The sequence below is a fragment of the Nomascus leucogenys genome, chromosome 6 (assembly GCF_006542625.1).
Source record: "Nomascus leucogenys isolate Asia chromosome 6, Asia_NLE_v1, whole genome shotgun sequence".
NCBI classification, from domain to species: Eukaryota; Metazoa; Chordata; class Mammalia; order Primates; family Hylobatidae; genus Nomascus; species Nomascus leucogenys.
The window spans coordinates 38,609,336-38,625,233 of record NC_044386.1 but is presented as its reverse complement, the minus strand read 5'-3'; the positions used below and the strand labels follow the sequence as shown (position 1 = coordinate 38,625,233).

At 38.0% G+C, this 15,898-nt stretch overlaps 1 protein-coding gene across 2 annotated transcripts in view; it reads left to right on the top strand.

Annotated features, from left to right (window-relative positions):
* Positions 1–15,898, top strand: part of OXCT1 (3-oxoacid CoA-transferase 1) — a 141,278-nt gene that overhangs the window by 69,871 nt on the left and 55,509 nt on the right. The window lies entirely within an intron of this gene.

Here is a 15,898-nt window from a genome sequence, read left to right as displayed (position 1 = left end):
TAACAAGTTTGTTAGCGTTAATTGTTAATTAACATTGTTAATTGTTAATTCTATTAATCAGTGATTGAAATCATCTTGATTGGTCATGTGACCCCATAAATAATCAGTGTCCTCTACTATGGAATTCAAAACATGTGAGAGTTTAATATCCTTGTGAAATGCACAGTTGTCATTTAATTTGAAATGCACAGTTGTCATTTAATAGTGACCTAAATCAAGGAAGAAACCTCTTAGAATTAGCTTTGGAAAGAGGACTGTTATCACTGACTTAATTCATGAGTGTAGTTCATTATAGACCAAGATGTTGCTTCCCAAGTACGTGCCTGGAAACAACAATGGGTATGTTTATGATTATGAGCTCATTTTGGATGGTAGCCTGGTTGCTCTTTGTGTGTATATTTAAGGATTTCCATATGTTTCTCTATAGAACCAGCTAAGAAGAATCTTGTCAAATAACTGAGGCTGGTGGTCTATGATAGGACAGTTTTCTTGAAATCTCTTAAATTTGTTTTCTAATAATTTTTTGAGGAAGGTGGATTAATGTAGTTGATAACAATATTAGAGATCATGTTAGTCTAGCTCATTTGATCTAGAGATCATGTTAGTCTAGCTCATTTGATCTAGAGATCATGTTAGTCTAGCTCATTTGATCTAATGCCACCTGAAATGTTATGTTTAAGTTTTAATAATTATTCAAGCCCTAGTTTTCAAACTTGGTAGTGTATTAGAATACCTCAGAGTTTTAAGAAATTTTGATGCTTGGGTTCCAGCCCAGGTAGTCTCTAATTTAATTAATCTGGGATGTAGCCTGGACACTGGGTCATTCAAAGCAACTCAGGTGGTTCTAATATGTGACCAGGTTTGAGAACCAGCATATTAAAGATTGATTACAACTCACCTCATTTTAAAATGTAAGAGAAAAACATCGTTGAGCCATCATAATAAGAACTCTTAGCAAATTGTGGATTATATTGTTAGTTTAGTTGTAAAAATATTGATCTTTCAGAATCAGCCATAGTTACAAGGGTGAGCAGCTTTTGATTGCTTCAAAAAAATCAGGGAAGGTCTCCTGAGCATGGTACAGTGAGTCAGATAGAAAGTTTATGGAAATACTTGTGTAGGATATTACAATGTATTTCTGTTTTCAAATTTTAGAAAAGGGCCATATGGGGTAGTAGAGTGAGTATAGGAAAGCAAGCCCTGGGTTTTAGCACTGACTCTACCAGTAATCAAGGTGTGATGTTGAACATTTCACTTATGCTCTTTGGGTTAAATTGCCCTCATCTATAAAGTGAGGGTTTGAGACCAGATAATTTTAGGGGTCTCATTTTGTTCTCTTACCTTAGTAGGTAAGAGCAGGGCCCTGTAGTGAGATAGTCCTGGATTAAAGTCTTATTTCTGACACTTGCTGGCAGTGTAACTTGAGCTAATTTCCTATTTTTCCTCATCTGTAAAATGGGAATCATATAATAGTACCTACTTTATAGGACTATATGAAGGAATACATGTGACAATGCATACGAAGTACATAGCACAGAGCTTGACACATAGTACCTGGTAAATAGGTTATTGTTCTTATAAGAAGTTGCGGGCCGGGCACAGTGGCTCATGCCTGTAATCCCAGCACTTTGGGAGGCCGAGGCAGGTGGATCACGAGGTCAGGAGATCGAGACCATCCTGGCTAACATGGTGAAACCCCGTCTCTACTAAAAAATACAAAAAATTAGCCGGGCGTGGTGGCATGCGCTTGTAGTCCCAGCTGCTCGAGAGGCTAAGGCAGCAGAATGGCGTGAACCCGGGAGGCGGAGCTTGCAGTGAGGAGAAATCGCGCCACTGCACTCCAGCCTCGGCGAAAGAGCGAGACTCCGTCTCATAAAAAAAATAAATAAATAAATAAATAAAATACGAAAGAAGTTGCGGATACCTGGCAAAGAAGAGAAAAGCATTGGGTCCTATGAACAAAAGCAATAGGGTTTTAAGTACATCTGTTTCTCTGGACTAATGATTTTTGAAATCAGTTTGCACAGTGGTCCTGGGTATGAAGCAGAAATGTGTTAAATATCTTCTTCCCTTTGGGGAATATGGGCATCTTTATATCAGTATAAGATTTGTTTATATTATGATTTAGCATGTAGTAAAGCTGGAAGCTCTCATAGTGGTAGTGTACACTATGTAGTTAGATTGTAGGAAAGCTTTTCCAATGCGTATCATATTTTTACATATCCTGTTAAGATTCCTGTGAATGATTAAAATACAAATGTTTATTACTTTATACTTTTCTCAATATAACTTGGAGCCCATGAGTTCCCAAAGGAATGGACCTAGTGGGATGAACAATTCTGGAGTTCTGTAGGAACACCATGTAAATCTAGTTGAGAAAAATTAAGCATAAGAAGTGTTCTTGGGTTTGGTTCCACTGTTTTGGTAATGGAAGTTGGTAGTGTTACTTCTGATTAGCATTTTTTTGTTGCTTTCATAACTGATAATCATTTCCTAACTTCTTTGTATGTGAGGCACCATGTATATTTTCATTGTTTGAGACTCAGGGCAGCTTCAGAATCAAGTCCATGAGGTTTAGTTTGGTTTTAATTTCAGCCCTACCCCTTACAAATTATGTGATCTGAAGCACATGTTTTGGCTAGGATTAAGTGAGAAGAAAATGAAAAGTGAACACTGCAAGCAGTCTCTAAATAGTGGCTATTAAGTAATGCTTTATTACTTAAAATTAAAGAGGAAATATTTACCTTAAAATACACTGGTAAAAGCGAGATGATTTTACAGGAGCCAGTACAACCTGCTTATCCTAAGTCCCTATTCAAGCACCAAAATTAAGCCCTTTGAGGACACATTTTTTTCTTTTATTGGTTATGGATAAAGATACAGCTTACCTTCCTTATGTAATTTCAGTAAGCAATCTATTTTTATTTGTCCCAAAGATTTGTTGACTTATATAATTTAAGTATGTTTTTATTGCAAGTTCTGGCAGTCAAGAAGCTGAAAAATTCAGCTTTATTATATCATTTTTCATTTACTTTTATCTTTTTCCTGAGTTTAGTAATCTATAAAATGGCTGTAGAAGCCATGAGTTCTCAGCATCATGACATCATCATCAATCATTACAGCATCAGATTACAATAAACATTAAGCCTTCAGGGCAAGCAAATGGTGTGGATGCTATTTGTCTTACCCTTTAATAGGTTCTTAGTATGCAGTGTTGGTCTCATGTACACAGATTTTTAACAATTCTACCCTGAGCATCCAAAGGAGGAAAACTTGACGAAACAGTAGTTGGCTCCTTCAAGCTCGCTGCTGATTGTGATGATGGTAAAACCCCAGGCAAGCGAATAAATGATGGAAAGATGTGCAGTCCTCTGAATCTATATTCAGAGCTGCTCTAGTGCTTTCTGAATGCCTATTTTTGGAGAACAGCTGGCATTGATTATTGACTTATGAAGGGAAGCAGATGTGTATGGTCAGCTACGAGAGCTGGTTATTGAAAGCACAAAATAGCAGCCCACTGGACAGGGCTGCAGTACGTGAGTGGCACAAGAGCCAAGAGCCCTCCTCTATGTGGAGAGGATTGAATGAGGCATTCTTACGGCAAGAAAGAATGGGACACTTTTGGTGTTTTTTTTTTATTTTTTTCCTTTTCTCCCTCACATTTTTCACATCTTTGTGCATTTGAAAAGAATAAATACTAATTAATGTCATACTCCTGTGTGCTACATGTCTGAGCACATAAAATTGATTGGGTTCTCTAGACATGCTACCTGTTTTAAATAAGTTAAGTCTCTAGTGTTCCTGGTTATAAAACTACAAGGGGGTTTGTGTTCAAGATTCAATCTGTTTAGTTGCATCAATTGTAATCTAAATATTAATACAAAATATAGATATTTAAATATATTATGACATAGGTGAGGAAATAAGCATAAATCTCTAGATATTGTTTTAACTTTATTGTATTATTCATTTGGTCCTGAGGCTCAGGAAAAGAAAAACGGGTGGAAAATCCATTATGAAGTTGTATGAAACTTTTACAATTAGTAATGCCTTTGTCTTATTAGTGTAATGTAGTGGAAAGCTCATAAAACTTTGGAATTGGACAGACTTGAGCTTAAATACTGGTTCTTTACTTATTGATCATGTAGTATATCACTGTTGTAGTATATTCATTGGTAAAATGACAATTTTTAACTCATGCTTGTTCTGAGGATTAAATTCGCTAATTCGTTCAACATGTATTGATCTGGCATATGTTAAGGGTCAGGCACTGTTAAATATAAACGACAACGTTTTTGGGGATGCAGTAGTTAACAAAACAGACAAAATTCTCTGCATTTATGGAGCTGATATTCTAACAGGGGTCAGCAAACTGTGTTCCATGTACCAAATCTGGCCCACTGCCTGTTTTTGTAAATTTTTCTTGGAGCATAGCCGTATCCATTCATTTATGTATTGTTTATGGCTGCCTTTGTACTGCCACAGCAGAGTTAAATAGTTAGGATAGAAACTATGTGGCTTGCAAAGCCTAAAATATTTACCGTTTGGCCCTTTACAGAAAAAGTTTTTCAACTTCTGCCTTAGATCATTGATTTGAAACCTTTTTTCTCTAATATAAGCAAGTAACATCCTACAAATTTTTATGTTGTTTCAGTCTCTTCAAAATACTTTCTAATCTTCCTTGTTATTTTTTGTATGTATGACTCATTGTTTATTTAAAAGTGTGTCAGTTTCCAAATATTTGGTAATTTTCCACATAACTTTTTAAAAAATTTTCAGTTTAATTCTTTTGAGGTCAGAGAACACACTTTATAGTTTCAGTCCTTTTAAATTTGAGACTTGTTTATGGCCCAGAATGTAGTCTATTTTAGTGACTTCCATTTGCACTTGAATATATATTCTGCTCTTGTCGGGTACAATGTTCTATAAGTGCCAATTGGATCAAATAGGCAGTTAGTATCGTTCAAGCGTTCTGTGCCTTATCAATTACTGAGAGAGTAGTCTTGAGACCATCAGCTATAATTGTGGATTTGTCTGTTTTTCCTTTCAATTATACCACTTTTTGCTTTATCTGTTTTAGAGCTGTTACTACTTGCATTCATACACATTTAAGCTTACATTCTCCTAATGAATTGATCTGTCATTTTGTCTCTTCAATAATATTCCTTATATTGAAGTCTACTGTCTGATGCTGATATAGTCACTCTTCAAAGTATGTTTCTCCATTCTTCTGCCTGTAACCTGTGAACACCTTTATTTTTAAGTAGGTTTTTGTAATCATATAGTTAAATTGTTATCTTATAATCTCTAAATCATAATTGGAGATTTAGACCATTTACATTTAATGTAGTCATCAATATGGTTGGGTTTAAATCTATCAGGATATATTTTTCTTTTTCTGTTTACTTCATCTGTCCTTTTTGCCCTTTGATTTCTTTGGGATCAATTAAGTATTTTTTGAGTATTTTATCTTCACTGTTGGATTACTTTTTAGTGGCTTCTCTAGGGTCTACCATATACATATTTTAATCACAATCTACTTCAAGTAATATATCACTATACATATATACATATTTTAATCACAATCTACTTCAAGTAATATATCACTATACATAATCTAAGAATTATACAATAGTAAACTATTTTCTGCCTTATTGTGTGTGTTCTTTAGTGATATTTAATTCTGCAAGTGACATAAACCTTATACTTTGCTATTATTTTTCTTTAGACATTCGACTGTCTTTTTAAGTAATCTTTAAAAATGAGGAAAAATCTTTTATATTTTTCCAACATATTTTCTGTTTGTTGCACTTTTTCTGTGCAGAGATCTAGATTGCCATTTGATGTTGTTTTCCTTCTGCTTGAAGGACATCCTTTGATGTTTCTTGTAGTACAAATTCTATAGATATCTCTCAGGTTGATCTTTTTCAATATTTGCTTTTAAGCTGTGTTAAGATTAGCTGAGAGTAGCCTGTAGTTGCAATTTAATTTAGCTCCACTACTGAGGAAGTTTTCTTCAGAGGACTCTGCCTGATGCTCCGTATATTACGAAATCTTTTTTTTTTTGAATTTTAATTCTTAATTTATTTATCTTTCTTTATTTTATTTTATTTTATTTTATTATTATACTTTAGGTTTTAGGGTACATGTGCACAATGTGCAGGTTTGTTACATATATATCCATGTGCTGTGTTGGTTTGCTGCACCCATTAACTCGACATTTAGCATTAGGTATATCTCCTAATGCTGTCCCTCTTCCCCTCCCCCCAACCCACAACAGTCCCCGGAGTGTGATGTTCCCCTTCCTGTGTCCATGAGTTCTCATTGTTCAATTCTCACCTATGAGTGAGAACATGCAGTGTTTGGTTCTTTGTCCTTGCGATAGTTTACTGAGAATGATGTTTTCCAGTTTCATCCATGTCCCTACAAAGGACATGAACTCATCATTTTTTATGGCTTCACAGTATTTCATGGTATATATGTGCCACATTTTCTTAATCCAGTCTATTGTTGTTGGACATTTGGGTTGGTTCCAAGTCTTTGCTATTGTGAATAGTGCTGCAATAAACATACATGTGCATGTGTCTTTATAGTGGCATGATTTATAGTCCTTTGGGTATATACCCAGTAATGAGATGGCTGGGTCAAATGGTATTTCTAGTTCTAGATCCCTGAGGAATTGCCACACTGATTTCCACAATGGGTGAACTAGTTTACAGTCCCACCAACAGTGTAAAAGTGTTCCTATTTCTCCACATCCTCTCCAGCACCTGTTGTTTCCTGACTTTTTAATGATGGCCATTCTAACTGGTGTGAGATGGTATCTCATTGTGGTTTTGATTTGCATTTCTCTGATGGCCAGTGATGATGAGCATTTTTTCATGTGTTTTTTGGCTGCATAAATGTCTTCTTTTGAGAAGTGTCTGTTCATGTCCTTTGCCCACTTTTTGATGGGGTTGTTTGTATTTTCTTGTAAATTTGTTGGAGTTCACTGCAGATTCTGGATATTAGCCCTTTGTCGGATGAGTAGGTTGCAAAAATTTTCTCCCATTCTGTAGGTTGCCTGTTCACTCTGATGGTAGTTTCTTTTGCTGTGCAGAAGCTCTTTAGTTTAACTAGATCCCATTTGTCAATTTTGGCTTTTGTTGCCATTGCTTTTGGTGTTTTAGACATGAAGTCCTTGCCCACGCCTATGTCCTGAATGGTATTGTTCAGGCTTTCTTCTAGGGTTTTTATGGTTTTAGGTCTAACATGTAAGTCTTTAATCCATCTTGAATTAATTTTTGTATAAGGTGTAAGGAAGGGATCCAGTTTCAGCTCTCTACATATGGCTAGCCAGTTTTCCCAGCACCATTTATTAAATAGGGAATCCTTTCCCCATTGCTTGTTTTTGTCAGGTTTGTCAAAGATCAGATAGTTGTAGATATGCGGCATTATTTCTGAGGGCTCTGTTCTGTTCCATTGATCTATGTCTCTGTTGTGGTACCAGTACCGTGCTGTTTTGGTTACTGTAGCCTTGTAGTATAGTTTGAAGTCAGGTAGTGTGATGCCTCCAGCTTTGTTCTTTTGGCTTAGGATTGACTTGGCGATGCAGGCTCTTTTTTGGTTCCATATGAACTTTAAAGTAGTTTTTTCCAATTCTGTGAAGAAAGTCATTGGTAGCTTGATGGGGATGGCATTGAATCTATAAATTACCTTGGGCAGTATGGCCATTTTCATGATATTGATTCTTCCAACCCATGAGCATGGAATGTTCTTCCATTTGTTTGTATCCTCTTTTGTTTCATTGAGCAGTGGTTTGTAGTTCTCCTTGAAGAGGTCCTTCACATCCCTTGTAAGTTGGATTCCTAGGTATTTGATTCTCTTTGAAGCAATTGTGAATGGGAGTTCACTCATGATTTGGCTCTCTGTTTGTCTATGATTGGTGTACAAGAATGCTTGTGATTTTTGTACATTGATTTTGTATCCTGAGACTTTGCTGAAGTTGCTAATCAGCTTAAGGAGATTTTGGGCTGAGACAAGGGGGTTTTCTAGATATACAATCATGTCATCTGCAAACAGGGACAATTTGACTTCCTCTTTTCCTAATTGAATACCCTTTATTTCCTTCTCCTGCCTGATTGCCCTGGCCAGAACTTCCAGCACTATGTTGAACAGGAGTGGTGAGAGAGGGCATCCCTGTCTTGTGCCAGTTTTCAAAGGGAATGCTTCCAGTTTTTGCCCATTCAGTATGATATTGGCTGTGGGTTTGTCATAGATAGCTCTTATTATTTCGAGATACGTCCCATCAATACCTAATTTATTGAGAGTTTTTAGCACGAAGCGTTGTTGAATTGTGTGAAAGGCCTTTTCTGCATCTATTGAGATAATCATGTGGTTTTTGTCTTTGGTTCTGTTTATATGCTGGATTACATTTATTGATTTGCGTATGTTGAACCAGCCTTGCATCCCAGGGATGAAGCCCACTTGATCATGGTGTATAAGCTTTTTGATGTGCTGCTGGATTCAGTTTGCCAGTATTTTATTGAGGATTTTTGCATCAATATTCATCAAGGATATTGGTCTGAAATTCTCTTTTTTGGTTATGTCTCTGCCAGGCTTTGGTATCAGGACGATGCTGGCCTCATAAAATGTGTTAGGGAGGATCCCCTCTTTTTCTATTGATTGGAATAGTTTCAGAAGGAATGGTACCAGTTCCTCCTTGTACCTTTGGTAGAATTCAGCTGTGAATCCATCAGGTCCTGGACTCTTTTTGGTTGGTAAGCTATTGATTATTGCCACAATTTCAGAGCCTGTTATTGGTCTATTCAGAGATTCAACTTCTTCCTGGTTTAGTCTTGGGAGGGTGTATTTGTCGAGGAATTTATCCATTTCTTCTAGATTTTCTAGTTTATTTGCGTAGAGGTGTTTGTAGTATTCCCTGATGGTACTTTGTATTTCTGTGGGATCGGTGGTGATATCCTCTTTTTCATTTTTTATTGCATCTATTTGATTCTTCTCTCTTTTCTTCTTTATTAGTCTTGCTAGTGGTCTATCAATTTTGTTGATCTTTTCAAAAAAACCAGCTCCTGGATTTATTAATTTTTTGAAGGGTTTTTTGTGTCTCTATTTCCTTCAGTTCTGCTCTGATTTTAGTTATTTCTAGCCTTCTGCTAGCTTTTGAATGTGTTTTCTCTTGCTTTTCTAGTTCTTTTAATTGTGATGTTAGGGTGTCAATTTTGGATCTTTCCTGCTTTCTCTTGTGGGCATTTAGTGCTATAAATTTCCCTCTACACACTGCTTTGAATGTGTCCCAGAGATTCTGGTATGTTGTGTCTTTGTTCTCGTTGGTTTCAAAGAACATCTTTATTTCTGCCTTCATTTCATTATGTACCCAGTAGTCATTCAGGAGCAGGTTGTTCAGTTTCCATGTAGTTGAGCGGTTTTGAGTGAGTTTCTTAATCCTGAGTTCTAGTTTGATTGCACTGTGGTCTGAGAGACAGTTTGTTATAATTTCTGTTCTTTTACATTCGCTGAGGAGAGCTTTATTTCCAACTATGTGGTCAATTTTGGAATAGGTGTGGTGCTGAAAAAAATGTATATTCTGTTGATTTGGGGTGGAGAGTTCTGTAGATGTCTATTACTTCCACTTTGTGCAGAGCTGAGTTCAATTCCTGGATATCCTTGTTAACTTTCTGTCTCGTTGATCTGTCTAATGTTGACAGTGGGGTGTTAAAATCTCCCATTATTATTGTGTGGGAGTTTAAGTCCCTTTGTAGGTCACTGAGGACTTGCTTTATGAATCTGGGTTCTCCTGTGTTGGGTGCATATATATTTAGGATAGTTAGCTCTTTTTGTTGAATTGATCCCTTTACCATTATATAATGGCCTTCTTTGTCTCTTTTGATCTTTGTTGGTTTAAAGTCTATTTTATCAGAGACTAGGATTGCAACCCCTGCCTTTTTTTGTTTTCCATTTGCTTGATAGATCTTCCTCCATCCCTTTATTTTGAGTCTATGTGTGTCTCTGCACATGAGATGGGTTTCCTGAATACAGCACACTGATGGGTCTTGACTCCTTATCCAGTTTGCCAGTCTGTGTCTTTTAATTGGAGCATTTAGCCCATTTACATTTAAAGTTAATATTGTTATGTGTGAAACTGATCCTGTCATTATGATGTTAGTTGGTTATTTTGCTCGTTAGTTGATGCAGTTTCTTCCTAGCCTCGATGGTCTTTACAATTTGGCATGTTTTTGCAGTGGCTGGTACCAGTTGTTCCTTTCCATGTTTAGTGCTTCCTTCAGGAGCTCTTTTAGGGCAGGCCTGGTGGTGACAAAATCACTCAGCATTTGCTTGTCTGTAAAGTATTTTATTTCTCCTTCACTTATGAAGCTTAGTTTGGCTGGATATGAAATTCTGGGTTGAAAATTCTTTTCTTTAAGAATGTTGAATATCGGCCCCCACTCTCTTCTGGCTTGTAGAGTTTCTGCCGAGAGATCAGCTGTTAGTCTGATGGGCTTCCCTTTGTGGGTAACCCAACCTTTCTCTCTGGCCACCCTTAACATTTTTTCCTTCATTTCAACTTTGATGAATCTGACAATTATGTGTCTTGGAGTTGCTCTTCTCGAGGAGTATCTCTGTGGCGTTCTCTGTATTTCCTGAATCTGAATGTTGGCCTGCCTTGCTAGATTGGGGAAGTTCTCCTGGATAATATCTTGCAGAGTGTTTTCCAACTTGGTTCCATTCTCCCCATCATTTTCAGGTACACCAATCAGATGTAGGTTTGGTCTTTTCACATAGTCCCAAATTTCTTGGAGGCTTTGTTCATTTCTTTTTATTCTTTTTTCTCTAAACTTCCCTTCTCACTTCATTTCATTCATTTCATCTTCCATCACTGATACCCTTTCTTCCAGTTGATCGCATCGGCTCCCAAGGCTTCTGCAGTCTTCCTGTAGTTCTCGAAACTTGGCCTTCAGCTCCATTAGCTCCTTTAAGCCCTTCTCTCCATTGGTTATTCTAGTTATCCATTCGTCTAATTTTTTTTCAAAGTTTTTAACTTCTTTGCTGTTGTTTTGAATTTCTTCCCGTAGCTCGGAGTAGTTTGATCGTCTGAAGCCTTCTTCTCTCAACTCATCAAAGTCATTCTCCGTCCAGCTTTGTTCCATTGCTGGTGAGGAACTGCGTTCCTTTGGAGGAGGAGAGATGCTCTGCTTTTTAGAGTTTCCATTTTTTCTGCTCTGTTTTTTCCCCATCTTTGTGGTTTTATCTACTTTTGGTCTTTGATGATGGTGATGTACAGCTGGGTTTTTGGTGTGTATGTCCTTTCTGTTTGTTAGTTTTCCTTCTACCAGACAGGACCCTCAGCTGCAGGTCTGTTGCAGTTTGCTAGAGGTCCACTCCAGACGCTGTTTGGCTGAGTGTCAGCAGCGGTGGCTGCAGAACAGTGAATTTTCGTGAGACCACAAATTCAGCTGTCTGATAGTTCCTCTGGAAGTTTTGTCTCAGAGGAGTACCTGGCCGAGTGAGGTGTCAGTCTGTCCCTACTTGGGGGTGTCTCCCAGTTAGGCTGCTCGGGGGTCAGGGACCCACTTTAGGAGGCAGTCTGTCCGTTCTCAGATCTCCAGCTGCGTGCTGGGAGAACCACTACTCTCTTCAAAGCTGTCAGACAGGGACATTTAAGTCTGCAGAGGTTCCTGCTGAATTTTTGTTTGTCTGTGCCCTGCACCAGAGGTGGAGCCTACGGAGGCAGGCAGGCCTCATTGAGCTGTGGTGGGCTCCACCGAGTTCGAGCATCCTGGCTGCTTTGTTTACCTAAGCAAGCCTGGGCAATGGCAGGCACCCCTCCCCCAGCCTCGCTGCTACCTTGCAGTTTGATCTCAGACTGCTGTGCTAGCAATCAGCGAGATTCCGTGGGCATAGGACCCTCCGAGCCAGGTGTGGGACACAATCTCCTGGTGTGCCGTTTTCCAAGCCCGTTGGAAAAGCGCAGTATTAGGGTGGGACTGACCCGATTTTCCAGGTGCCGTCTGTTACCCCTTTCTTTGACTAGGAAAGGGGACTCCCTGACCCCTTGCACTTCCCGAGTGAGGCAATGCCTCGCCCCACTTTGGCTCACACACAGTGCGCTGCACCGACTGTCCTGCACCCACTGTTTGGCACTCCCTAGTGAGATGAACCCGGTTCCTCAAACAGAAATGCAGAAATCACCCGTCTTCTGTGCTGCTCACGCTGGGAGCTGTAGACTCATATTACAAAATCTTTCCTCACTGTTTGGTAGGATTGTGAATTGTTCCTAGACCTGTGTTAGCTTTGGGCTTTTTTTTTTTTTTGCTTAATGCTTGCTTAGTGGTTCTTTTTCAGGCTTTGACTAATTTCTTCTCATATATGCACATATCCATACTCTGCTAAAGACTTGAGACCTTCTTCCTCTGAAAATCTGAGCTCTCACTCTGTATAAGGACCTCCTCTCTGGTATTTTCAGATCTCAAATTGTAGTTGCCTCAGGCTCTCTGAAGCCAACAAAATTACTGGGTTTGACTTCCTGTACTGCAGCTTGCAAATTCTCTCCAGGCAGTAAGCTGGGGGAAATTGTAGACCTATCTTGTTGGCTTCCCTTCTTTCAGAAATGGTAGTCCCGTACTGTGTGTTGTCTAATGTCTGAAAGCCACTTTTTCATGTCAGTTTGATTTTTCTAACTGTTTAATATCATTAATAACACGTTTGAATTTATGTCATTGTGTATTTACCGATGGTTTTCTTAGTACAAATCCCTAGAAATAGAATATCTTTGTCAGTATTTTAGGGATTTTGATATATCACAGAGTTACTGGCCAGAAAAATTATCCCAGTTTACTGTCACGCTGTTTCTACTCTATTACCAACACTGGTATCAGCTTTTTAAAAGCTATATTATTTTCTTGTGTTATTTGGCATTTCTTTATAAAGCTGCTCTCTGGGATTGTTTAAGGGGCAGCCGTACCTTACTCTTCAGGAGGGCATTTAATCATTTTCTCTCTTGTTTTGGAGACCTTCCTTTTGGCTTCTAGCAATTATCTCTCATCAAATTCCAGTGTTGTTCTCTTTAGTTATATTAAAAAACAACATTGATAATGAGTATTCTGTGTTACTGAATGTATCTTAGGAGATCCACTATAACAAGCACGTATGTGAATGTGTGTGCATTTCTTCTGTTTACAGTATGTTGAACAAGCTCTAAATGTGAGATAGAATAAAAACACAGCTATTTTTATCTCCTGTGGTACTCTTTAAACTATTCTGTTAGGGAAGCTTTTCCTCTGCCATTAATGAATACTCAGGCTGCATGACATTTCAGCTCACTCTAGGAAAATGAACAGCTCTTAGGTCACTTTAATTCATAAACTCAGTCTTTATTCAGACATTAGAGGGTCCATTCCAAAACAGTGAACAATGCTTTAATAATCATTCAAAAGCAATGCATCTCCTCATTTTTTATCTCCTGGCTACAGTTTGCCTGCATTTGAAGAAGGTTATATAGTATTCTTTTGCTTTTTCTCTACTCCCCTCCTCTTCCAGCTCACTGTTTGGCACCCACCAGGATCAAAATTCAAGAGAAAGGCAAGGCAAGGAAATAGGGCAGGAAAGATTTTACTTAGCAGGAGACTGGTAATACTGTTTGCTGGCTCCATATCTCTGGTCCATAAAAATATTTAAAGCTGATCCCTTCTTCTCTCTGTGTATGCGGAGTGGGGTGAGCAGTTGTCTTTAGAGACCCCCTTCTTGGTACCTCCTGCAGCAGCTGCTCCTATGGGTGATGGCTGGATGCTTCCCCAGCAGCTTCTGACTTTCCTGTGGTCCACTTAACATATAGACTCTTACCGGTGGAGTCCCTTTTCCTGGGCTATCCTGTTGACAAAGCATTAAAACCTATTGAGGTTGGTCCTCTCTCACATGGCCCCCATCTGGGAAGCACTCACATTTCTTGTACTGCCTCCAGTGATAGTGTAGTTACTTCCCCAAAACAGCCCCTTTGATTTTCTCGGGTAAGAGTCAGGCAGCACTCCCTATCTGCACTCCCCCTCTTTCAGGCTCTGAGTTGTCAATGGAGTGAGCAGCAGGCATACCCTTACCCCTTCCTTGGTTGCTGAGAAATGTGGGGGTAGGTAGTATACTTTTCATGAAATAAATCCTTCATACAAAACCTCTGCTATTCTTATACTATATTCCTTGGTCCTGCTGAGGGTCCCAAGAGCCTTGGGATGTGCTTTTGACTATTTCCTATGTAAATTCTACTTCTGAGCATCTATCCTACATGCTGGTATCCCCTAGCTCTTCTATCAGTTAAAAATGAGACAGCAAGATCTCATCTAATGTCTGGTTACCACCACTTTTGCTCATGAGCCTGCCTTTTTCTTGTTGCCACTAATCCTCCCTATTTATCATATTTAATTCTGCACGTGATATAAATCTTATAATACTTAGCTATCATTTTTGCTCTAAACAGTCAGCTGTCTTTTAAGTGATCTTTAAAAATGAGGAAAAAACTCTTTAATATTTTTCCAGCATATTTGCCAACTCAAGCTCATATTCAGCTAAGCCTTGGTGCATGTAAGGGTGTTTTCCATCTATGGTTCTAATACCTCTAGGCAGTTCCCCCTAGCCTGTTCTGTTTTCCACAGAGGACTGTGGAAGAACCCAGCCAAGCCCTGCTTGCTCTTCCAGGGAATAAAAATCCTGACCCATTGGGATGGACCTTTACTTCCTGTGCTGATTAGAAAATGCATTTAATGCCTTCAGAATTTCCAAGAGCAAAATGTTATTTCCTCTTATACAGTGATTTAACAAATGGGCATGCATTTTTTTTAGAAAGGCAACTTTTTATTAGTGATTCACCAATTTAGGGTGTTATTAGAAACATAAGCTATTTATTATACTTTTCTTGGGTGCTGTATTTGGTTATCCAAAAATACTTTTATCTATGACTGTCTGGAAAACATGTTGAAAACTAATGTTTAGTTTCCTTATTTACACCCGATATTTTTCAGACTAAAAGTATATTTAGAGACTGACATATTTGACATATTCATTTTGTCAGGAAAATTTATCTTACTTGAAAGATCCTGTCCATGATTAAAAACTGTGATTAAGGTTTAAAAGCCACAGCTAAATTTTAAATCTGTTTTTTACAAAGAGGGAACTAACAGTTATTAAGCACATGCCACTGGCCAGGTTCTGAATATTTATTGCCATTTTCTCCTCACAGAAGACTGAGTTAAATACAAATATTCCTGTTATTATAGATGAAGAGATTCAGGCCAAGGGAGTTAACTATTCAAGTTCACATCTGTGGCGAGTGATGAAAAGAGAAGTGGAATTACAGTCTTTTTTGCTCTTATGTACTTCACATTCTGCCACAGGTACTTTTGGGGATATTTAACTGCCTTTCAGAATGGAAGCAAAACAACCTGCAAAATACATAAAAATCTGTATAGCATTCTGTAAGCCTTATGAAGAAATGATTGTCAGATAAAGCCTGTTGTGGTTTGAAGGATATATGTTAAGTACATATGACTCTTATTCATGGTGGGATTTTTTTGTAGGTGGACCATTTGCATGTTTGTTCTTCTGCATCCTGTTTTCTTTAAGCTTTCATCCAAATTCTAAAGACTCCACTGCCCAGTCACTTATAATTAGCCTAAATGTCATATATGAAGTACTTTATCCATTTTATTTACCCATTTTGTTTTTTATCATCTACCAATCAAAGAATTCTTTGGAAAATTTCAGGCCCTCTAAAAGAATGTTTATAAAATTATCTTGCAATACTTGTTAAATGGGAAACATTGAAGCCCAATTGGAGAAATATCAGAATTATTGCAAAGGGAGGAATACTGAAGATAATTTTTAAAAAGATTAAGATCTGAAGGAAGAAAAGCAAATT